Source organism: Bos indicus x Bos taurus, chromosome 1 (genome assembly GCF_003369695.1).
Source record: "Bos indicus x Bos taurus breed Angus x Brahman F1 hybrid chromosome 1, Bos_hybrid_MaternalHap_v2.0, whole genome shotgun sequence".
Classification (NCBI taxonomy): domain Eukaryota; kingdom Metazoa; phylum Chordata; class Mammalia; order Artiodactyla; family Bovidae; genus Bos; species Bos indicus x Bos taurus.
Genome location: NC_040076.1, coordinates 11024974 through 11051565, shown reverse-complemented (window position 1 = coordinate 11051565; position 26592 = coordinate 11024974).

Sequence of the window (26592 nt, the reverse complement as noted above, 5' to 3'; positions counted from 1 at the left end):
ACATAAATGAAAATATATACTATTCATATATATATACACACAAAATAGATATATATGGCATATGTTTCTCATGACTTAAAGGAAATCATATCTGGTTATGAATTGCATTGTTTCACTTCAAACTCTGATCAGAAATTTTTTTCAGTGTTTGGAGCAAGGTTCCAAACTCAAGTGTGCAGATAAATTTGTTTTCTAACTTAAAGTGTAGCTCAAAACCATATCCGTTGACAGAATCCCTATTAGTGAACTGGAATATTTTGAAAATCACATTGAACTTCAGCTAGCACAGCTCAAATAAGTGTTCGACAACACTGAAATACCAACTATCCAGCTCCTACATAATCTGCAATGTCCTTTTTTTTCTGTTATTGTTGTACTCATTGTTTTTCTTTAAATACAACATATTTCAAAATCATCCTCTTCCTTCTGGGGTGTTTTCATATGCAGTGCAGTTTCATATGTCTATAGAAAATCAAGTGCAAGGAAAAAAAATACATCTGATTCAAAATTCTCCTAAATATATACTTTAAATGACTAATGTACAATCATATTTACTAGCCTCAAATACACATTTTATATGTTCTAATATCTTGGCAATATCTTTTTTAACTTTTTTCCTGGCAAAATTATAGGACATAGAAAATTATTTAGACTGAAATGAAAACTTCAGAAGGGTTATTGATCTTTTCACATCACATCACATTCGCATGGATTGTGGACCAGAAAACTACTGGCAGTCAAGAGCAAGTTCACCGTAATCTAAGAAAATAAATGTTGGTCTAAGTTCACAAATGGAGAGAGTCAGAACTCCCTAAGAGGACTCTTGGGTGTAACACCCTTGGAATGCAATTCTAGGAGCTGTAAAACCTATAGTCCTGAGCCAAATGAGCACTCTTTGGAGGGTCAGTTCCATACACTGAAACTTTGCCAATCTTTGTTCTTAGTAGAGAGAGTTTTGCAGTTCCCTCACAAATTAAAAGGAAGTCTCTTCTAAGAGCCTGAGAAGATCATGTGTATTATGTATGCTATATTTTCTAATTTTTTATAGGTTAATAAATAATTCCAATGAGTCTCCTAAATTTCCATAGAACCAAACGTTCTTGTTTCCTAAGATGAACTGATAAGAGCTGCCTCACCAGCTACTGAATTTCCCAGATGTCAGGTTCCACATGGTGTTCCGAGGTCGACTAATAGTTGCCCATCAAGAACACTGTGTTTAGAATACAGCAGTATAAACAAACTCCTCTGATTATTTGACAAAATGTGACTTATTTACTTTAATACCACCACTACATGTCAAAAGGATTGCCACACTTTGGAGTGTTTGACTTTCTGTAGAGTCCATTCATTCACTCACTCGTTAATCAACATTATTTATTAACCTTTCCATGTGCCAAAAACTAGGGGTATATAGTAGGCAAGAAATATATAATCTCTACTTTCAAAACTTATTTGTCCAATGAAGGTGATATAAATTCATATCCATTAGACGAGGTTCCTAGTATAGTCAAATTCATAGGGTCAAAAAGTACATTGGTAGATGCTAGGGAGAGAGGGAATAAAGACTTAGTGTTTAATGGGGAAGGAGTTTTAGTTTAGGAAAGTGAAAAACTTGGGAAATGGATGATGATAAGAGTTGCACTATGATATGAATGAACTTAGTGTCACTAAACTGTACAGTTAATTATGGTTAAAATAGCATGTTTTACAGTATATGACTTTTACCAAAATTTTTTTAAATATTAATTTAAAAAACTGAGAGGAAAAATTCATATTCATATAATCTATTTCTGATCTGAGCTCTATACACTTATCTTCTGCTTTATCTTTTAGTCAACCTTCATGTTATCATTATTAATCATATGTTATAAATGAAAATTTTAAAATCTGAAGCTTACAACCTTTTAGATAACTCAAACAAATTCACTAAGCTAACAAATCACAGAATTAAAATGTGAACCCTAGATCATTTTACCATAAAGTCCATGCTTTTAAGCAAAAGCAATGGCTCTGATTATATGGTCATCTATTCAGCAAACATTGATCATCAACTGAACACAATTTTAATGGGAGCTGAGAAAATAATAGAGGAAAATTTAAGGACCTTGCCCATATGGAGCCAACATTCTCATAAAAAAGACAGACCACTGAACAAGTAAACCAATAAATAATTTGAAGTAAAAACAAGTGCTGTAAAGTAGGAAGCAAGATGAGTACATAGAGTGGGAAAGAGAATGGCTGTCAGGAAAATCCTGTCTAAGGAAATGACATCGAAGCAGAGACATAAATGATCTGAAGGAGAAATCTATACAAATATCAGGCAGAAACATCTAAATGTTCAGAAGATAGCAGAGCAGAAGCAAAGGACTGAAATGAGACCATAATTTTATGGGATTAGAAGAATTTAACAACTCTGTATTTTTGTAGCTGAGTTTTTAAAAATAAGATTATTTTTCTTCATTGTTAATTTTGATTGATTTTTATGGAGAAATGCATTGATTTGCGGGGCTTTGCCCTATTCGGTTCTGAAAATTTATTCAGTTTTCAAGATAATTTAAATGACTAATTGTAACTTTTAAGTGGCTTGCCATGGCATTTTCACAGTATTAAATAGTCTCTATCATTTATAAATATTTAAAGGAGACATGGCAAGAATACACAGAAGAACTATTCAAAAAAATTCTTAATGACCCAGATAACCATGGTAGTGTGATCACTAACCTAGGACCAGGCATTCTGGAGTGTGAAGTCAAGCGGACCTTAGGAAGTATCACTATGAACAAAGTTAGTAGAGGTGATGAAATTAGCTGAGCTATTTCATATTCTAAAATATGATGCTGTTAAATATGATCTAAAATATGATGCACTCAATATGCCAGCAAATTCGAAAAACTCAGCAGTGGCCACAGGACTAGAAAAGGTCAGCTTTCATTCCAATCCCAAAGAAAGGTAACATCAAAGAATGTTCAAACTGCCAGACAATTACACTCATTTCACATGCTAGCAAAAATGCTCAAAATTCTCCAAGCTAAGCTTCAAGAGCATGTGAACCAAGAACTTCCAGATTGTTCAAGATGGATCTAGAAAAGGTTGAGGAACCAAAGATCAAATTGTCAACATCTGTTGGATCATAGAAAAAGCAAGAAAATTCCAGAAAATCATCTACCTCTGCTTTACTGACTATGCCAAAGCCTTTGACTGTGTGGTTCACAGCAAATACTGGAAAATTCTGAAAGAGATGGGAATACTAGACCACCTTACTGGCCTCCTAAGAGACCTGTATGCAGGTCAAGAGACAACAGTTAGAACCAGACTGGTTCAAAGTAGGGAAAGGAGTATGTCAAAGCTATATATTATCACCCTACTTATTTAACTTATATGCAAACTACATTATACGAAATGCCAGACTGGATGAAGTGCAAGCTGGAATCAAGATTGCTGGAAGAAATATCAATAACCTCAGATATGCATGACACCACCCTTATGGCAGAAAAGGCTGCCATGTCATCCTCCAGGGGATCTTCCCAATTCAGGGATTGAACCATCATGTCTTATATCTCTTGATTTATCTAGGCAGGTTCTTTACCATTAATGCCATCTGGGAAGCCCCTGATTATTTCTGTGAGACCACATAATTTATTGTCCAAACTGGGATATTTTTGTACAAGTCAAATTTATTAATATTTACACAAGAGGACAAGGGTAAAATTAGGAGTTTTAATTTAACTTATCATGTTGGTAATTGATTTTGATGACTACTTTTTAAAGTAACTTTATTGTAAAATTAAACACCAGTTCAGTTCAGTTCAGTCACTCAGTCGTGTCCGACTCTTTGCGACCCCATGAATCACAGCATGCCAGGCCTCCCTGTCCATCACCAACTCCCAGAGTTCACTCAGACTCATGTCCATCGAGTCAGTGATGCCATCCAGCCTTCTCATCCTCTGTCGTCCCCTTCTCCTCCTGCCCCCAATCCCTCCCAGCATCAGAGTCTTTTCCAATGAGTCAACTCTTTGCATGAGGTAGCCAAAGACTGGAGTTTCAGCTTTAGCATCATTCCTTCCAAAGAAATCCCAGGGCTGATCTCCTTTAGGATGGACGGTGGGATCTTCTTGCAATCCAAGGGACTCTCAAGAGTCTTCTCCAACACCACAGTTCAAAAGCATCAATTCTTCGGCACTCAGCCTTCTTCACAGTCCAACTCTCACATCCATATATGACCACTGGAAAAACCATAGCCTTGACTAGATGGACCTTTGTTGGCAAAGTAATGTCTCTGCTTTTGAATATGCTATCTAGGTTGGACATAACTTTCCTTCCAAGGAGTGTCTTTTAATTTCATGGCTGCAGTCACCATCTGCAGTGATTTTGGAGCCCAGAAAAATAAAGTCTGACACTGTTTCCACTGTTTCCCCATCTATTTCCCATAAAGTGATGGGACCGGATGCCATGATCTTCGTTTTCTGAATGTTGAGCTTTAAGCCAACCTTTTTACTCTCCACTTTCACTTTCATCAAGAGGCTTTTTAGTTCCTCTTCACTTTCTGCCATAAGGGTGGTGTCATCTACATATCTGAGGTTATTGATATTTCTCCCAGCAATCTTGATTCCAGCTTGTGTTTCTTCCAGTCCAGCGTTTCTCATGATGTACTCTGCATATAACTTAAATAAGCAGGGTGACAATATACAGCCTTGACGTACTCATTTTCCTATTTGGAACCAGTCTGTTGTTCCATGTCCAGTTCTAACTGTTGCTTCCTGACCTGCATAAAGGTTTCTCAAGAGGCACCTCAGGTGGTCTGGTATTCCCATCTCTTTCAGAATTTTCCACAGTTTATTGTGATCCACACAGTCAAAGGCTTTGGCTTAGTCAATAAAGCAAAACTAGATGTTTTTCTGGAACTCTCTTGCTTTTTCCATGATCCAGCAGATGTTGGCAATTTGATCCCTGGTTCCTCTGCCTTTTCTAAAACCAGCTTGAACATCAGGAAGTTCACGGTTCACATATTGCTGAAGCCTGGCTTGGACAATTTTGAGCATTACTTTACTAGCATGTGAGATGAGTGCAATTGTGCAGTAGTTTGAGCATTCTTTGCCATTGCCTTTCTTTGGGATTCGAATGAAAACTGACCTTTTCCAGTCTTGTGGCCACTGCTGAATTTTCCAAATTTGCTGGCATATTGAGTGCAGCACTTTCACAGCATCATCTTTCAGGATTTGAAATAGCTCAACTGGAATTCCATCACCTCCACTAGCTTTGTTCGTAGTGATGCTTTCTAAGGCCCACTTGACTTCACATTCCAGGATGTCTGGCTCTAGGTCAGTGATAAATACACCTAAAATTGCATATATGGCAGAAAGCAATGAGGAATTAAAAGGCCTCTTGATGAAAGTGAAAGATAAGAGTGAAAAAGTTGACTTGAAACTCAACATTCAAAAAACTAAGATCATGGCATCTGGTATCATCAGTTCAATTCAGTTCAGTTCAGTCGCTCAGTTGTGTCCGACTCTTTATGACCCCATGAATTGCAGCATGCCAGGCCTCCCTGTCCATTACCAACTCCTGGAGTTCACTCAGACTCATGTCCATCAAGTCGGTGATGCCATCCAGCCATCTCATCCTTTGTCATCCCCTTCTCCTCCTGCCCTCAATCCCTCCCAGCATCAGAGTCTTTTCCAATGAGTCAACTCTTTGCATAAAGTGGACAAAGTACTGGAGTTTCAGCTTTAGCATCATGCCTTCCAAAAAACACCCAGGACTGATCTCCTTTAGGATGGACTGGTTGGATCTCCTTGCAGTCCAAGGGACTCTCAAGAGTCTTCTCCAACACCACAGTTCAAAAGCATTAGTTCTTCGGTGCTCAGCCTTCTTCACAGTCCAACTCTCACATCCATACATGACTACTGGATAAACCATAGCTTTGACTAGATGGACCTTTGTTGGCAAAGTAATGTCTCTGCTTTTCAATATGCTATCTAGGTTGGACATAACTTTCCTTCCAAGGAGTAAGCGTTTTTTAATTTCATGGCTGCAGTCACCACTTGCAGTGATTTTGGAGCCCAAAAATATAGTCTGACACTGTTTCCACTGTTTCCCCATCTATTTCCCATGAGCTGATGGGACCAGATGCCATGATCTTAGTTTTCGAATGTTTAGCTTTAAGCCAACTTTTTCACTCTCCTCTTTCACTTTCATCAAGAGGCTTTTTATTTCCTTTTCACTTTCTGCCATGAGGGTGGTGTCATTTGCATATCTTAGGTTATTGATATTTCTCCCGGCAATCTTGATTCCAGCTTGTGCTTCTTGCAGCCCAGTGTTTCTCATGATGTACTCTGCATATAAGTTAAATAAACAGGGTGACAATATACAGCCTTGATGTACTGGTCTCATCACTCCATGACAAATAGATTAGGAAAAACTGGAAGCAGTGACAGACTTTACATTCTTGAGCTCGAAAATCACTGCAGATGGTTACTGCAACCATGAAATTAAAAGATTTTTGTTCCTTGGAAGAAAAGCTATGACCAACCTAGACAGCATATTAAAAAGCAGAGATGTTACCTTGCTGAAAAAGGTCCATCTTGTCAAAGCTATGGTTTTTCCAGTATTCATGTATGGATGTGAGATTTGGATCATAAAGAAGGCTAAGCACCGAAGAATTGATGCTTTTGAATTGTGGTGTTGGAGAAGACTCTTGAGAGTCCCTTGGATTACAAGGAGATCCAACCAGTCCATCCTAAAGGAAATCAGTCCTGACTGGTCATTGGCAGGACTGATGCTGAAGCTGAAGCTCTAATACTTTGACTACCTGATGGGAAGAACTGACTCACTTGAAAAGACCCTGATGCTGGGAAAGATTGAAGGCAGGAGGAGAACGGGACAACTGAGGATGAGATGGCTGGATGGCATCACTGATTCAATGGACCTGAGTATGAGCAAGCTCCAGGAGATGGTGAAGAACAGAGAAGCCTGGTGTACTGCAATCCATGGGGTCACAAAGAGTCAGACACAACTGAGTGACTGAACAACAAATAACAAAGGAAGAAAAACAGCTAGTTTTCATGGCTGCTTTACTATAGCCAAGATAATGTTGTAGTGATGTGGATGAAACTGGAACCTATTATACAGAGTGAAGACAGAAAAACCTATATGGACCCTTGTCAGCAAAATAATATCTGTTTTTTAATATGCTGTCTAAGTTTAACCTAGACATTAATGCATATATATGAATCTAGAAAAAAATGGCACAGATGAACCTATTTGTAGGGCAGGAATAGAGATCAAACCATAGAGAATGTACTTGTGGACCAGAGGAGAAAGAAGAGGGTGGCATGAACTGAGAGAGTAGCATCGACATATATATACTGCTGCTGCTGCTAAGTCGCTTCAGTAGTGTCCAACTCTGTGCGACCTCATAGACGGCAGCCCACTAGGCTCCTCTGTCTCTGGGATTCCCCAGGCAAGAACACTGGAGGGGGTTGCCATTTCCTTCTCCAATGCATGAAAATGAAAAGTGAAAGTGAAGTTGCTCAGTCGTGTCCGACTCTTCACGACCCTATGGACTGCAGTCCACCAGGCTTCTCCACCCATGGGATTTTCCAGGCAAGAGTACTGGAGTGGGGTGCCATCGCCTTCTCCCCCATATATATATTACCATATGTAAAATAGATGGTGGGAAGCTGGGGGGAAGCTGTTATACAAGACAGAAATTTCACTCTGTGCTCTGTGATGACCTAGAGGGTTGGGATAGGGATGGGGGTGGGAGGAAGGCCCAAGAGGGAGGAGATACATATACATATGGCTGATTCATGCTGCTGTACAGTAGACATTGACACAATGCTGTAAAGCAATTCCAATAAAAAGAGAGGATGAACTGTAATATTTAATGATCAATCTACTAAATAGTTTGCCTGAAAGATACTCCTCTCCTCAATGTGTTTCACTCAGTACCTATCAATTATAAGGTTGTATCAGATAAACATTATCTTAGTTAAAAATAATATCTTGTCATGCAAATGATTTTCCAGAAAAATCAGAAGTATATTATTATTCAGCAAAATAGAAAGTTGTTCCTTAAATCAAGATAAATTTCATCTATTGTTTTTGCCCATCACAAGTTAGGAATTATATCCATTGGAGATCTCTGTTCTCTTCAGAATATAGTTTATATTACCCAGAACCTTCTGGGGGGCTTCTCTGGTGGCTCAGAGGCCAAGAATCCACCTGCAGTGCAGGAGATGTGGGTTCGATCCCAAGGTCAAGAAGATCCCCTGGAGGAGGATATGGCAACTGCCTCCAGTAACTCACTCTGGAAAATTCCATGGACAGAAGAGCCTGGTTAGCTATAGCGCACAGGGTGGCAAGAGAGTCGTTGGGCACAATTTAGCAACTAAACAAGAACCTACTGGTACATAGAGTAGAACTCAGCATTCCAAACTGATTGTCTAAATTCTAAGACTCTGATGCTGGGAGGGACTGGGGGCAGGAGGAGAAGGGGACGGCAGAGGATGAGATGGCTGGATGGCATCACTGACTCAACGGACGTGAGTCTGAGTGAATTCCGGGAGTTAGTGATGGACAGGGAGGCCTGGCGTGCTGAGATTCATGGGGTGGCAAAGAGTCGGACACGACTAACAACTGAACTGAAATGAAATGAACTGAACTGAACTGAAAATCTAAGAGGCAAACTGGGTACTAGGTGCTGAGCAGCTAGACACAAAGTTTCAACTCCTGCCGTGGAGGAATTTGCATTCTAGAAGTGAAAATCTACAAGCAAGTAAGGTTACCTAACTTAGAATCGAAAGTCATGCAATAATACTTAAAAAGGGGGATTTGGAACTGGTCCAGTGTTAGATACACTCATCTCAGTTGCTAAAAGAAACAAATAACTGCTCTTCGTTGAGACTCTATTGAAATGTCAGTCACAGAGTCATCCTGCCGGTTGTCCTACACATGTTAATACTAATCCACAAAGCAGGTTTTGATTTATGCATGCAAAGTCCTAAAAGAGGAAATATTCAATATCTAACCCAAGGTTACATATATAGAATCATAGGTTCAGTTCAGTTTAGTTGAGTCACTCAGTCATGTCCAACTCTTTGCAACCCCATGGACTGCAACACGCCAGGCCTCCCTGTCCATCACCAACTCCCAAACTCATGTCCATTGATTCGGTGATGCCATCCAATCATCTCAACCTCTGTTGTCCCCTTCTCCTTCCACCTTCAGTCTCTCCCATCATCAGTGTCTTTTCCAATGAGTCAGTACTTTGCATCAGGTGGCCAAAGTATTGGAATTTCAGCTTCAGCGTAAGTCCTTCCAATGGATATTCAGGACTGATTTCCTTTAGGATGGACTAGTTGGATCCCTTGCAGTCCAAAGGACTTTCAAGAGTCTTCTCCAACACCACAGTTCAAAGGCATCAATTCTTCAGTGCTCAGTTTTCTTTATAGTCCAACTCGCACATCCATATATGACCACTGGAAAAACCATAGCTTTGACTAGATGGACCTTTGTTGGCAAAGCAAGGTCTCTGCTTTTTAATAGCTGTCCAGGTTGGTCACAACTTTTCTTCTAAGGAGCAAGCATCTTTTAATTTCATGGCTGCAGTCACCATCTGCAGTGATTTGGGGACCCAAGAAAGTAAAGTCTGTCACTGTTTGCACTGTTTCCCCATCTATTTGCCATGAAGTGATGGGACCAGGTGTCATGATCTTAATTTTCTGAATGTTGAGTTTTTAGCCAACTTTCAGTCTCCCCTTTCACTTTCATCAAGAGGTTCTTTAGTTCTTCTCTGCTTTCTACCATAAGGGTGGTGTCATCTGCATATCTGAGGTTACTGATATTTCTCCTGGCAATCTTGATTCCAGCTTGTGCTTCATCCAGCCCAGTGTTTCTCATGATGCAGTCTGCATATAAACAGGAATTAACAGCCCTTTATAACATCATCCATGTCTGCCTGGTTTAAAAACACTCTCTTTCTGCTATAGCACAGTAACCCCTTTACTGATACAGTTTATTTCACCAACATAAGCAATAGAAAATAATAAGGCATAAATTTAACATTGTTTGAGTATATTTCCAAGTGTTTAATTTGTCTCTCTCTTTTAAGATAACTGCCAATCTTTCATCAAAGTCCTTTTCCAGCTATCTTCCAGCCATCACAAATACTCAAATACCTCGTGTAGGCGAAATTTCTGGAGAAGGCAATGGCACCCCATTCCAGTACTCCTGCCTGGAGAATCCCATGGACAGAAGAGCCTGGAAGGCTGCGGTCCATGGGGTCACTGAGGGTCGGACACGACTGAGTGACTTTACTTTCACTTTTCACTTTCATGCATTGGAGAAGGAAATGGCAACCCACTCCAGTGTTCTTGCCTGGAGAATCCCAGGGACAGGAGAGCCTGGTGGGCTGCCGTCTGTGGGGTCACACAGAGTCGGACACGACTGAAGTGACTTAGCAGCAGCAGCAGGTGAAATTTATAAAATGAGGAGACTGTATATAGTCAAGGCTGTCTTTTGTCACCTTGCTTACTTAACTTATATGCAGAGTACATCATGAGAAATGCCAGACTAGATGAAGCAAAAGCTGGAATCAAGATTGCCAGGAGAAAGATAAATAACCTCAGATATGCAGATGACACCACCCTTATGGCAGAAATCGAAGAGGAACTAAAGAGCCTCTTGGTGAAAGTGAAAGAGGAGACTGAAAAAGCTGGCTTAAAACTCAATGTTCAAAAAACTAAGATCACAGCATCTGGTCACATCACTTCATGGTAAATAGATGGCAAAACAAGGGAAACAGTGGCAGATTTTATTCTCTTGGTCTCTAAAATCACTGCAGATGGTGACTGCAGCCGTGAAATTAAAAGATGCCTGCTCCTTGGAAGAAAAGCTATGACAAACATAGACAACATATTAAAAAGCAGAGACATTACTTTGCCAACAAAATTCCATCCTATCAAAGCTGTGTTTTTTTCCAGTAGTCATGTATGGATGTGAGAGTTGGACCATAAAGAAAGCTAAGCACCAAAGAATTGATGCTTTTGAACTGTTGTGTTGGAGAAGACTCTTGAGAGTCCGTTGGACTGCAAGATCCAACCAGTCAATACTAAAGAAATGAACCCTGACTATTCAGTGGAAGGACTGATGCTGAAGCTGAAACTCCAATACTTTGGCCACCTGATGTGAAGAACTGACTCATTGGAAAAGAAAAGAAAGAGTACCTTCAGTTTTTTCTGATACTGGGAAAAATTGAAGGCAAAAGGAGAAGCCGGTGACCAAAGATGAGATTGTTAGAGAGTATGACCAGTTTAAAGGATATAAATTTGAGCAAACTCTGCGAGAACAAAGAAAGAGGAGCCTGGCATTCTACAGTCTATAAAGTCACAGAGTCAGACACAACTTCGCATCTGAACAACATGGGACTTTTGAAAATGTGACCATGCGGATCTTCACATAGTACACCAATTATCTGGATAGTGCCTTATTTTTATTTAGTTATCCCAACCTCTGTATACACTTTCAGGTGCAAAACAGATCACAGATGTTCAACTGCTTGATCACAAATGTTCAAATTGGAACCACCTGATTCTATTAAGCTTCAAAGAAGAGATTTTATTTATCTTTGTATCCTTAAATAAAAAGTGTGACATTTGTTAGATAATCAGTACCTGTATAAACAGTGGAAATTGATGAAATATCTCAAATTTATGATGTAATTACAATGACCCTCATAATAAGATTCAGAAAGAATAGGTCTTTTGAAATTGTTGCTAACATACTCTTTCACATGGAAATTCATGGATATGAACTATAATTCTCTATATTAGGGTTATCAAAATAATAAAAAGTAACAATAATAATAGCTTATTATATGCCAGATATATAATAACTCATGCAATTTTTGTAATAGTATAAGAGGTAATATGATCTTAGTTATAGAGAAGAAGTATAGTACGGGGCAGTTATGTAAATTCACTCAAGGTCCTACAGACACAAAACATGGAATCAGAATTTTAATTTAGCACTTTGGTTTAGAATCTGGGGGAAGTTTAATTGGGAAATTAAAAAAAAAACTTTCACAAACATATAGGGGTCACAAATAGAAAATGGCTCTCTCCCTTACCTCAGGGAAGCTTTTGGACAAGGCAGAACTGCAGAATTATTATTAGACAGTTGCAGAAATAGTTAAACCATTGAAGATTAACTCTTCATTAATAAAATATTGATGCTACAGTAAAATAATGACATGTATTTTAAAATATTAATTTTTTTCAGAAACACAGACTTCATAATTTGATATATTGTGTACTTTATATATTAGATGTATGAAATACATCATTAAAAGAATAAAGAAACTGAAGAACAGCTTTGAAGTCCAAATGTCTACTGATCTGTAGTCTGTTATAAATTACATATAAAAGACTAACAGCTTAATTTATTCACAAAATACACAGCATGGTCCTTTTATTGCAGGCACCTCTATAATCAATTCAGCCCAATGTGGAAAGATCCATCAATCAATCACTCAGACAGTTAATCAAAATACACATTGAAAGTCTTATCAAGTCAGAGTTCTGAAAGGAATTTAACTCCGATTATTTGAACACTAAAAATGCCTAGGTTTTCAGAGTTGAGTTGCTTTCAAATAGAAGATAGAGTTATCTTTTTTCTATGAAATAGACTGTCCCAAGTTATTCAAAATGGGATCAGCCAATCAATCAACTTTCTGAAAAGCAATTTGTTCTAAATGTTTACAAATAGCCAAGCTTAGAAGACAGATAACAGTGCAATAACAATGTGCACTTTGTTCTTTTAAAATTTCTACAGAAACGTGTTACCTGTAGAAAGATGAGAACTTTCAGTGACTCTAAACCACTAAAGAGCAATTATACATCAAGGAAGAAATAAGATGAGGCAAAATTGTTCCTGCCAACCTGACTTCTCCCCTGTTGCTTCAGGCAGCAAGATGTGTGCTTTTATCTGGAGTCTCAAATTTTTGAGTGTCTCTCTCCTAAAGCAATCTCCAAAGTTGACTACAAGCTGTACAACTGGCACAAAAAATCATCTTCAACTTCATCACCACTTACAAACTCTTATGATAAATCTTTCATGTATATATAAACTGGCCAGTGCAGTTTAGAGGTTATTTATGCAGATATTTATAAATGTCTGAGGTCTTACATATGTACATGGAGAGAGAGAATATGCCTGTCTAGCTAGCTAGCTATATTTATGTGTGTGTGTGTGTGTGTGTGTGTGTATATATATATATATAGATAGATATAGATATAGATATTTGTTCTCTATTAGTCAATATGACCTCAGACATTTATAAATATCTGCACAAATAACCTCTAAACTGCAGTGGTCATCACTTCTAATAGGGACAATTTGCATTCCTAAAAATCAGATGAATAAGTGTCCACCAAATGGGGGATATTTAGAACTTAGAATAAAATGTTAAAAGATAACTAATGTGAGAAACAAAATACATTCATTGCTAAACAATTCAATTCTACTTTTTAAAAAACATTTGGATAACAATTTTGCACCTTAATTGTGTTAATCTGAGACATTCCAATTTGTTTCTCAAAATAATCTTGCAAAGTTAGCTTCAGAATTAATAAGAGAATTTTTAAAAGGGAACTTCGATTGTGTTCGAAGTTAGTAACTTCGAACGAAAAGTGGATAACTTTTCTCACCCCACCTTCTTTATGTGGAAGATAAGAGTAGCGTTATTTCTAAATCTATGCGTGCTCTATGACTACTGCATCATCTAGGATGGTTCAGGCCAATGACGTGTTTGTAGACAGCATCCACGAAGGGATAACTCTATGAGCCCTTGGCTTGAACGGAGTCATTCTAGAATAGATTGCAGAAGAGGTGGTGTTCACCCAGCTACAAACAGGGAGGCAAAAACAAAGCCTGTATATTAGGTTCTGCCATGGTTTTTGCCCTAAGGATTCCCTGCACCTGTATCTTGAGTCATTAATTCATATATACTCTGCTTTCTATGATTTCCACTTTTGTGACATGGCATATTTCTCTTTACCAGAACAATCTGTCATGGTTCTAATCTGGCTTGTGTATGCTAGTAGCCCTTGATTCAGTTCAGTTCAGTCCCTCAGACATGTCTGACTCTTTGCAACCCCATGAACTGCAACACACCAGGCCTCTGTGTCCATCACCGACTCTCGGAGCTTACTCATTCTCATGTCCATTGAGTCAGTGATGCCATCCAACCATCACATTCTCTGTCGTCCCCTTCTGCCTTCAATCTTTCCCAGCATCAAGGTCTTTTCCAAGTCATCAGTGCTTCACATCAAGTGGCCAAAGTATTGGAGTTTCAGTATCAGTATCAGTTCTTCCAATGAATATTCAGAACTGAGTTCCTTTAGAATGGACTGGGTGGATCTCCTTGCAGTTCAAGGGACTCTCAAGAATCTTCTCCAACACCACAGTTCAAAAGAATCAATTCTTCAGTGTTCAGCTTTCTTTATAGTCCAACTCTCACATCCATACATGACTTACTGGAAAAACCAAAGCTTTGACTAGAAAGACCATTGTTGGCAAAGCAATATCTCTGCTTTTTAATACGCTGTATAGGTTGGTCATAGTGTTGCTTCCAAGAAGCAAGCATCTTTTAATTTTATGGCTGCAGTCACCATCTGTAGTGATTTTGGAGCCCCAAAATATAAGGCCTCTCATTGTTTCCATTGCTTCCCCATCTATTTGCCATAAAATGATGGGACTGGATGCCATGACCTTAGTTTTCTGAATGTTGAGCTTTAAGCCAACTTTTTCACTCTCCTCTTTCACTTTCATCAAGAGACTCTTTAATTCTTCTTCAATTTCTGCCACAAGGATGGTGTCATCTGGATATTTGAGGTTATTCTCCAGGCAATCTTGATTCCAGTTGTGTTTCATCCAACCTGGCATTTTGCATGACGTACTCTGCATATAAGTTACATAAACAGGGTGACAATATACAGCCTTGACATACTCCTTTCCATTTGGAACCTGTTTGTTGTTCCATGTCCAGTTCTAACTGTTGCTTCCTGACCTGAATACAGGTCTCTCAGGAGGCAAGTAAGGTGGCCTAGTATTCCCATCTCTTTAAGAATTTCCACAGTTTGCTGTGATCCACACAGTCAAAGGTTTTGGCATAGTCAATAAAGCAGATGTAGATGTTTTTCTGTAACACTCTTGCTTTCTCAATGATCCAACGGATGTTGGCAATTTGATCTCGGGTTCCTCTGCCTTTTCTAAATCCAGTTTGAACATTTGGAAGTTGTCAATTCACATACATTTGAAGCCTGGCTTGGCGAATTTTGAGTATTACTTTGCTAGCTTGTGAGATGAGTGCAACTGTGTGGTAGTTTGATCATTCTTTGCCATTGCCTTTGTTTGGTATTGGAATGAAAACTGACCTTTTCCAGTCCTGTGGCCACTGCTGACTTTTCCAAATTTACTGGCACATTGAGTGCAGCACTTTCACAGCATCATCTTTTAGGATTTGAAATAGCTCAACTGGAATTCCATCACCTCCACCAGCTTTGTTCATAGTGAGACTTCTAAGGCCCACTTGACTTCACATCCCAAGATGTCTGGCTCTAGGTGGGTGATCACACCATCGTGGTTATCTGAGTCATGAAGATATTTTTTGTATAGTTCTGTATATTCTTGCCACCTCTTCTTAATATCTTCTGCTTCTGTTAGTTCTGTACATTTATTGGACACTTTTTTGTTCTTTATTGTGCCCTTCTTTGTGTGAAATATTCCCTTGTATCTCTAGTTTTCTTGAAGAGATCTCTAGTCTTTCCTATTCTATTGTTTTCCTCTATTTCTTTGCATTGATCCCTGAGGAAGTCTTTCTTATCTCTTCTTTGCTAGTCTTTGGAACTCTGCATTTAAATGGGTATATCTTTTGTTTTCTCCTTTCCCTTTCACTTCTCTTCTTTTCTCAGATATTTGTAAGGCCTTTTCAGACAATCATTTTTCCTTTTTACATTTATTTTTCTTGGGGATGGTCTTAATCACTGCCTTCTTTTTTTTTTAATTTTTTTTAATTTTATTTAATTTTTAAACTTTACATAATTGTATTAGTTTTGCCAAATATCAAAATGAATCCACCACAGGTATACATGTGTTCCCCATCCTGAACCCTCCTCCCTCCTCCCTCCCCATACCATCCCTCTGGGTCGTCCCAGTAATCACTGCCTTCTGTACAATGTCAGGAACTTCCATCCATAGTTCTTAAGGCACTCTGTCTATCAGATCTAATCCCTTGAATCTATTTGTCACTTTCACTGTATAATCATAAGGGATTTGATTTAGGTCATACCTGAATGGCCTAGTGGTTTTCCCTACTTTCTTCTATTTAAGTCTGAATTTGGCAATAAATTCATGATCTGAGCCACAGTCAGCTCCTGGTCTTCTTTTTGCTGATGATGTAGAACTTCTCCATCTTTAACTGCAAAGAATATAATCAATCTGATTTTGGTATTGACCATCTGGTGATGTTCCATATGTGAGTCATGTTTTGTGTTTTTGGAAGAGGGTGTTTGCTATGACCAGTGCATTCTCTCATCAAAACTCTGTTAGCCTTTGCCCTACTTCATTTTGTACTCCAAGGCCAAATTTGCCTGTTACTCCAGGTATCTCTTGACTTTTTATTTTTACATTCCAGTCTCCTGTGATGAAAAAGACATCTTTCTGGGGTGTCAGTTCTAGAAGGTCTTGTAAGGTCTTCAAAGAACTGTTCAACTTCAGCTTTCTCAACAAAGGAGAAAGGAGTCCTTGATAGCTGACTCCTTTAGCTAGGCATTTGGGAACGTGGGCCAGGACTTTCTCCACCTTGACTTGTGTATATGCACTCCTTTGGGGGGCTCTCTTGACAACCTGGCCCCAGGTGGGCAGCTCTCCAACTCCTCTGGCTTACCACTGAAGGGATGGGCTCCTGTGAACTAGTCCTTCCTTTGGTTTTTGAACTCTTCTTCATCTGAAGTATCCCTTTTAGAAATCCCTTGAAGGCTGCGTTCACATATTTCTCTCCTTTGCTGTAGCTTGGTGTTTCCCTAAAGGTGGAACTGAAGAAATGTGTTGCTAAATAAACAACAAATGATTAACATCTCATAATTCATCAGTGATCTTATTTTCCACTCAAGTTATAAAGCACTTGACAGAATTAGGAAAAATCAAGGCCACAGTCTCTCTTTATAGGTGCCATTTAGAGAGCCTATAAATGTACAAATTTGTAAGAAAGTAGCATTTTTGCCAAGTCAATCCACTGGTCAAGCTGAATGCATAAATTTCAGAGTGAAAATTTTCCTGGATTTTCACTGTCTAAATTTATTACAGCATTAATTTTATCTATGTAATTATTTGCATCCTCCAGCATCCTAGGAATCATCACTCTCTGCAGGGAGAAGGGGAAATTGCCTGAATTTCAGCTAAGCTCTCTGATTCAGGCCTTAGAGAATGAGCATCTGGGGTCCATGCTTTCCTCAAGGTTATCACTCTTACATTTTACTTTATTTCCTGTTTCCCAGAATTAAAAATGAATAAAAAGGATAAAAGAAATCATAAAATATAAATTTTAGTATAGTAATCCCATAGACAGATTAGCCTGGCAGGCAGCCATCTATGAAGTTGCAAAAGATTCAGACACAGCTTATCAACTAACAATAGTAAATAAAATCACTGAGGACCAAACTCATTTCTCTGTCTAAATTAAAGTGACTACAAAGCCCTTGCTTAGAGCCTTAAACTCCTGGGGGAAGAAGTTGGGTTTCATCTTTAGGGTGGAGTTCACTGAAGGACTGATTCACTTCAGTTCATTCACTCAATCGTGTCCAACTCTTTGAGAAACCATGAATCACAGCATGCCAGACCTCCCTCTCCATCACTAACTCCCGGAGTTTACCCAGACTCATGTCAATCGAGTTGGTGATGCCATCCAGCCACCTCATCCTCTGTTATCCCCTTCTCCTCCTGCCCCCAATCTTTCCCAGCATCAGGGTCTTTTCCAATAAGTCAATTCTTCGCATGATGTGGCCAAAGTATTCGAGTTTCAGATTTAGCACCAGTCCTTCCAATGAACACCCAGGACTGATTTCCTTTAGGATGGACTGGTTGGATCTCCTTGTGGTCCAAGGGACTCAAGAGTCTTCTCCAAAACCACAGTTCAAAAGCATCAATTCTTTGGTGCTCAACTTTTTTCACAGTCCAACTCTCGCTTCTATATATGACCACTAGAAAAACCATAGCCTTGACTATACAGACCTTTGTTGGCAAAGCAATCTCTCTCCTTTTTAATATGCTGTCTAGGTAAGTGTCTTTTAATTTCACAGCTGCAATCACCATCTGTAGTGATTTTGGAGCCTAAAAAAATAAAGTCTGACACTGTTTCCACTGTTTCCCCATCTAATTCCCATGAAGTGATGGGACCAGATGCCATGATCTTAGTTTTCTGAATGTCCAGTTTTAAGCCAACTTTTTCACTCTCCACTTTCACTTTCATCAAGAGGCTTTTTAGTTCCTCTTCACTTTCTGCCATAAGGGTGGTGTCATCTACATATCTGAGGTTATTGATCTTTCTCCTGTCAATGTTGATTCCAGCTTGTGCTACTTCCAGCCCAGCGTTTCTCATGATGTACTCTGCATAGAAGTTAAATAAGCAGGGTGACAATATGCAGACTTGACGTACTCCTTTTCCTATTTGGAACCAGTCTGTTGTTCCATGTCCAGTTCTAACTGTTGCTTCCTGACCTGCATATAGGTTTCTCAAGTGGCAGGTCAGGTGGTATTCCCATCTCTTTCAGAATTGTCCACAGTTTATTGTGATCCACACAGTCAAGGGCTTTGGCATAGTCAATAAAGTAGAAATAGATGTTTTTCTGGAACTCTCTTGCTTTTTGATGATCCAGTGGATGTTGGCAATTTGATCTCTGGTTCCTCTGCCTTATCTAAAACCAGCTTGAACATCTGGAAGTTCATGGTTCACGTATTGCTGAAGCCTGGCTTGGAGAACTTTGAGCATTACTTTACTAGCGTGTGAGATGAGTCCAATTGTGTGGTAGTTTGAGCATTCTTTGGCATTGCCTTTCTTTGGGATTGGAATGAAAACTGACCTTTTCCAGTCCTGTGGCCACTGCTGAGTTTTCCAAATTTGCTGGCATATTGAATGTAACACTTTCACAGCATCATTTTCCAGGATTTGAAATAGCTCAACTGGAATTCCATCACTTCCACTAGCTTTGTTCATAGTGATGCTTTCTAAGGCCCACTTGACTTCACATTCCAGGATGTCTGGCTCTAGGTGAGTGATCACACCATCTTGATTATCTGGGTCGTGAAGATCTTTTTTCCACAGTTCTTCTGTGTATTCTTGCCACCTCTTCTTAATATCTTCTGCTTCTGTTAGGTCCATACCATTTCTGTCCTTTTTCGAGCCCATATTTGCATGAAATGTTCCCTTGGTATCTCTAATTTTCTTAAAGAGATCTCTAGTCTTTCCCATTCTGTTGTCTTCCTCTATTTCTTTGCATTGATCACTGAGGAAGGCTTTTTTATCTTTCCTTGCTATTCTTTGGAACTCTGCATTCAGATGCGTATATCTTTCCTTTTCTCTTTGCTTTTTGCTTCTCTTCTATTCACAGCTATTTGTAAGACCTCCTCAGACAGCCATTTTGCTTTTTTGCATTTCTTTTCCATGGGGATGGCCTTGATCCCTGTCTTCTGTACAATGTCACGAACCCATCCATAGTTCATCAGGCACTCTGTCTATCAGATCTAATCCCTTAAATCTACTTCTCACTTCCACTGTATAATCATAAGGAATTTGATTTAGATCATCCCTGAATGGTCTAGTGATTTTCCCTACTTTCTTCAATTTAAGTCTGAATTTGGCAATAAGGAGTTCATGATCTGAGCCACTGTCTAATCAGAAGGACTGATTTCCTAAGAGAATGCCTGAGGGAAAATAGCCTTCCTCTGCCACATCTAATGCCTCCATCAGAAGAGGAACCTATAAGCAAGGCTGTAACTCAACTATTCCTTTTCAGCCCAGTGCAGATACCTACCCCTGCCTCCTCTGGATCCATGCATTCTGTGCTCCTAGAGGAGCTACTTCTGCCTTCTCTAGTTTCTTTCTTTTCACAAATGAGCTCCTTTCTCATTGGTTCCTGTCAGGCATGAGCACCTTCTCATTGGTTCCTCACTCTGACACTTATGAAGTGCCTGGCTTTGGACAAGTTACTGACCTTCTCTGTGCCTCAGGGTCCCAACAGCAAGATAGGATTAATAATACCACCAACTTCATAGATGATTTAATACATGTAAAACATTTCAAACAAGATCCCAGTAAGAAAGAGTCTAATACACATTAGGCATTGTCCATTGTCTTTTCCACTGTCCATTATCTTTTCTTTGCCAACAAAGGTCCATCTAGTCAAAGCTATGGTTTTTCCAGTAGTCATGTATGGTTTTAGAGTCAGACTATAAAGAAAGCTGAGCACCGAAGAATTAATACTTTTGAACTGTGGTGTTGAAGAAGACTCTTTAGAGTCCCTTGAACAGCAGGGAGATCCACCCAGTCCATCCTAAAGGAAATCAGTCTTGAATATTCATTGGAAGGATTGATGTTGACGCTGAAATTCCAATACTTTGGCCACCTGACTTATTTGAAAAGACCTTTTTGATGGGAAAGATTGAAGGCAGAAGGTGAAGGGGACAAAAAAGGATGAAATGGTTGGATGGAATCACTGACTCAGTGGATGTGATTTTGAACAAGCTCCAGGAGTTGGTGATGGACAGAGAATCCTGGCCTGTTGGAGTCCATGGGTTCACAAAGAGTCAGACACGACTGAGCAACTGAACTTAACTGAACTGATTGTCTTTTCAAAGCACTCTACACACAGTATTAATCTAATTGTCATAGCCACACTATAACAAGGACTTCCCTGTAACTCAGGCAGTAATGAATCTCCTGCAATGCAAGAGACCCAGGTTCAATCCCTGGGTTGGGAAGATCCTCTAGAGTAGGGAATGGCAATCCACTCTGGTATTCTTGCCTGAAGAATCCTATGGACAGAGGAACCTGGTGGGCTACAGTCCTTGGGGTCACAAAGAGTTGGACACAACTGAGCAACTAACACTACTAGTCTAGTGAGGTGACTATTGCCACCACTGATCCCACTGACCATGGTTAAGAAATTTACTCAGAATTTAAACGACTATGATTTGCCCAGGTTAATGTAGCTACCAAATGGTGGAGCCAAGTCTGGGCCCCAGGTCTTCTTATGTTTTATCCAAAGTTCTTTTTACATACTATGGTGAGTTTTGAAACAGTCTTAGAGTCACCTACAGCAGTCTGTGAGATTCCTCACATTTAACATCCCTGACTCTAAGGTACTGGGGTACCAGAAAGAGAAGAGATATAAGTTCTCCATTAGCAGGTTGTGGATTGTTTATGTTATGCTATTGCTGCTGATAGTGATAATAAACACTAGTAACTATTATTGAGTTCAGCTCAGTCGTGTCCGACTCTTTGCGACCCCATGAATTGCAGCACACCAGGCCTCCCTGTCCATCACCAACTCCCGGAGTTCACTCAGACTCACATCCATCGAGTCAGTGATGCCATCCAGCCATCTCATCCTCTGTCATCCCCTTCTCCTCCTGCCCCCAATCCCTCCCAGCATCAGAGTCTTTTCCAATGAGTCAACTCTTCGCATGAGGTGGCCAAAGTACTGGAGTTTCAGCTTTAGCATCATTCCTTCCAAAGAAATCCCAGGACTGATCTCCATTAGAATGGACTGGTTGGATCTCCTTGCAGTCCAAGGGACTCTCAAGAGTCTTCTCCAACACCACAGTTCAAAAGCATCAATTCTTCGGCACTCAGCCTTCTTCACAGTCCAACTCTCACATCCATACATGACCACAGGAAAAACCATAGCCTTGACTAGATGGACCTTTGTTGGCAAAGTAATGTCTCTGCTTTTGAATATGCTATCTAGGTTGGTCATAACTTTCCTTCCAAGGAGTAAGCATCTTTTAATTTCATGGCTGCAATCACCATCTGCAGTGATTTTGGAGCCCAGAAAAATAAAGTCTGACACTGTTTCCACTGTTTCCCCATCTATTTCCCATGAAGTGATGGGACCGGATGCCATGATCTTCGTTTTCTGAATGTTGAGCTTTAAGCCAACTTTTTCACTCTTCACTTTCACTTTCATCAAGAGGCTTTTTAGTTCCTCTTCACTTTCTGCCATAAGGGTGGTATCATCTGCATATCTGAGGTTATTGATATTTCTCCCGGCAATCTTGATTCCAGCTTGTGTTTCTTCCAGTCCAGCGTTTCTCATGATGTACTCTGCATATAAGTTAAATAAGCAGGGTGACAATATACAGCCTTGACGTACTCCATTTCCTATTTGGAACCAGTCTGTTGTTCCATGTCCAGTTCTAACTGTACCTATTATTACCTGTCACTTAAGGAAAGCCAATCCTTTCCAAGACTGCATAAGCATAAGAAATAACAAATGGTTGTCCTTTCATGGCACCAAGTTTTCGGGTGGTCTTTTACACAGCAATAGGTAACAGAAACAAGTGTCATTGTCTTCAGTGGCCTTTCTAATCTTACACTATTCTGGGAAGTAAATGTTTATGAAAAAAAATGAATGAGACTGACCCTATTCTTCGCAAATTCAGATCTCTATGTGACTCTATTCTACTCATTGACAAACATGGTCCACACTTGCCTGAGTCAATACCCAATACCCAGTCAGGCTACCTTAAGGCAGAAAATGTGAACATGGAAACAATGGAGACAAAAAGGAGCATGAGTGAGTTTCTGTACCCAACAGAAAGCATAAGGCTTCCTCTGGATGGTAAAAAGGGTCAGTTTATCCAGACCTTTGACAGGCATCCACTCTTCTGCAGGCCTGAAACTTCCTTTGAAGAGAAGCCCATTAAAAAGTAGAACTCTCACTTAGCAGCCCACTGAATTTCCTAATATGGGAGGCAGAATGATGATGTGACCAACAGCATGATCTCAAGAGTCAGGAGCCCAGGTTCTATCCCTCACTTTGCCATTTACAAGCTGTGAAATCTTGACCAAATTACTTGAATTCTCCGTGTCTCTGGGGGAAAAAAAAAGTGATATTAATAGCTCCTATCTTTTATGAATAATAAATAAGTTAAGCTCTGCAGTTTTCTGAGAAGAATGCCTGCCACTTAGTAATTCTCAGGAAGCATTGGCTGTTAATATTAATGCAGATCTTCCAGAAGCCTTTCTGTGACCTGCCTGCTCTACCACCAAGCAACTCGGCTCGGTCTTACAGCATCATGCTAATAATCCCACTGGAACTTGGGATGTGTTAAAGACTGATAATCCTTTAGGTACATGGTTCAGTTTCCTTACCAGTGCCACTTATTTAGCATGTCCTCATTTATCCCGCAGCAGCCTGCCTCTATTATTCATAGCTTCCAAGTATATTTAAACATGTACGTATAAACGTATATTCCTCCATCCATCCTCTCTCTTCCCAAATTCAATTCTTTTTGTGACTATTCCACTCCTTAACAAACTGCATCCATGCTTTCCTGAGTCAATAAACAATCTCTATTTGTTCCCTATTGACAAGTCATCTGGAGTTGCCACATAACAGTGAATAAATTAATCTTTATCCCCCCTTTCTCTTAACTATCCTTTTATTTTCTTACTTTCCCCAGCGACACCTTTACACACATCCTTCATTCTCAGTTTTCCTTTGTCTATTGTTTCAGTCAGATCACAAAAATGCTCATCTCTGCACACACTAAAAATATTCCCTCAAGTCTACCATCTGTAGTTCATATTATGCTATCACATTTCTCAAAAATGTAGTTTATACTCCCTGCTTCCACTTCACCTACAAACACCTTTACATCTGACTTCTGTTTAATAATACTGAGATGCTTTCTTTAAAGCACAAAGTATATGACTTCTGGTGGAAAGGAGTACAGAGGTATGGGGTGTGTGCATTCACACATCTGTGTGTCTTATTCTTCATTTTCCTAGGCCTCTATAATATCTGATGCTGTGATCTTTGCTTTAACATTTTGATGTAACTTGTATTCTGTGACACTGAATTTTTCTCTATCTTTCTGCCTTGCTTACTCAGACTCAGAGTGAATAGATTGCCTTCAATCAGCTCGTTTTCTTGTTTAAATGATTTATTGTTTTACCACTACCTCCAGTATCATCTTAGGTTATCATTTGTAACTAGCTTGATTTAGCTATAGCTTTTGTTCCTAATTGTTAAAAGTGTTTTATTTGACTATGAGATGCATTCTTATAGTCATTTGCCATATTTATCACTCTCTTCAGCCTCTCCCTGCTGTTGTGGCATCCACATGTGATTATTGAATCACTTTGCTCTTGTCTTGGTCTGAGGGTCAGCTGGGAGACATGACCTCCCGAATTATTATCACTCCCATCATGAATTCCATTTTCCCAGCTTAATTGAGGTACTATTGGCAAAAAAAAAAAAAAAAAAAAAGTGTACACTTTAAGTATGTACACTATTTTGTGAATATATAGTGAAGTATTTCTCCCAGTCAAGTTAATTAACATATCTATCACATTGTGAGGGGAGGTGGAAAACCTTTAAGCTCTACTCTTAACGAATTCTTAGCAAATTTCAAGGACACAATAACAAATTCTGTGACCTCATATCCAGAATTCTAACAGAGGTCACCAAAAAGTGCCCCTTACAGGTTCTTGAAAACACACCTGGAGAACTGATATACCAGGGTATACCTGCTAAAATATTCTATATTCTGTGGAATCATTGATATTGAATTTTAATGTATATTGACTTGTAAAAGATTAGGTAAACTGTCCATTTAGCCTTTTATTAATTCAGTAGAAAAATACATATATAAATATATATTCACTGTGTATTGATAATAGAATTCTTGTAGAAACACAAAATCTTACTGTAATCTTAAAGAGAAATTATTGAGTCGAATTTTACAAAAGAGGAAGCCTTTCCCAGGGTTCTACACTGAGCTAATTTTCTGAGACTTGCCTCTTTTTCACATGACTCAATTTTTTGTTCTCACTTCTAGACACAGTGACTATCTTTAAATATTGTAAGTTTTGTCAACGATGCTTTCCATTACATTCTGAAATACTATGCTTCTTTCATGTAAAGACAGTTTTAAAATTTTATCATGTCAAAAGGAACTGTAATCAATGCATGAATACTTACTCTGTACATCCTTTTATTCCTGGAGAAAGGCATGCCAACTCACATCAGATTTCTTGCCTGGAGAATCCCCATGGACATAGGAACCTGGTGGGCTGTAGTCCACGGTGTCACAAAGAGTTGGACACAACTGTGAGACTAAGCACAGTGTAGCACACCCTTTTTTAAAAATTTTGCATTTTATATCAGAGTATAGCTGATTAACAATGTTGTGTTTCAGGTAGATAGCAAAGGGACTCAGCCATACATACACATGTATCCATTCTCCCCAAAACTCCTTTCATCCAGGCTGCCACATAGCACCAAGCAGTTCCCTAGGCCATACAGTAGGTCCTTGTTGGTTATCCATTTTAAATACAGCAGTGTGTACACTGTTTTTTAAAGTGATCTTTATTGAGGTATAATTTCGATGCCATAGACAACTCTTATTCTTTTTTTTAACTTTTTATTTTGTATTGGGGTATAGCCAATTAACAAATAATGTTATGACAGTCTCAGGGGAGAGTAAAAGGACTCAGCCATATATATACATGGATCCACTCTCCCTTAAAACCCCCTCACCTCCAGCCTGCCCCATAACATTGACCAGATTTCCATGTGCTATACAACAGGTCCTTAACAACACCTATTCTTAAAGAGGTACACTTGATGAATTTTGACAAATGTATACACCCAGGTAATCACCATTATCAAGGTCTAGGACATTTCCATCTCACCCAAAGTCTCCACAAACTGCTGCTGCATCTAATTTAATCAACAGAAAACAGGAAGAAAAGCGTAGGAAACAACTCATTCACTGCAAGAGCTAGTTGAGTCAGCATTCAATAAAAAGTCACAAATATTTATTGACCATCCACTGTGAGCCATATACTGTAGCTGAAGAAAAGACTAACAACTTTGTATAAACTTTTATGAGTATCTTAGCAATCAAGGGAAAGAGGAAAATATCATTATCTAATAATAGAAATAGAAACTATACCAATGTAATGTGAAACACAACACTTTAAACCCCTCCCTTTTTGTTTTCTGAGTGCTACTAGTTCCTGGGAACAAAGTAATAAATGACATAGTCAATAGCAAATCTAATAGAAATGCAAGCATACAGTTTTCTCACAAATGTTTTTTTTTTTTTTTTTTTGGTAAAATATTAGGACATAATTTTGGGAACCATGAAGAAGAGGCATAAAAGGAATGTCCAGTTTTGTGGGGCTGTGAATTAAGACATGGAGGAAGCATCATCTTGGGGTTATTTCTTTTAAATTGTGTTGCCTCGGCTGTTGTGCAACAGAAGAGAGTTTGTACAACTCAGGATCCAGGTTGCCAGGTGTATGGG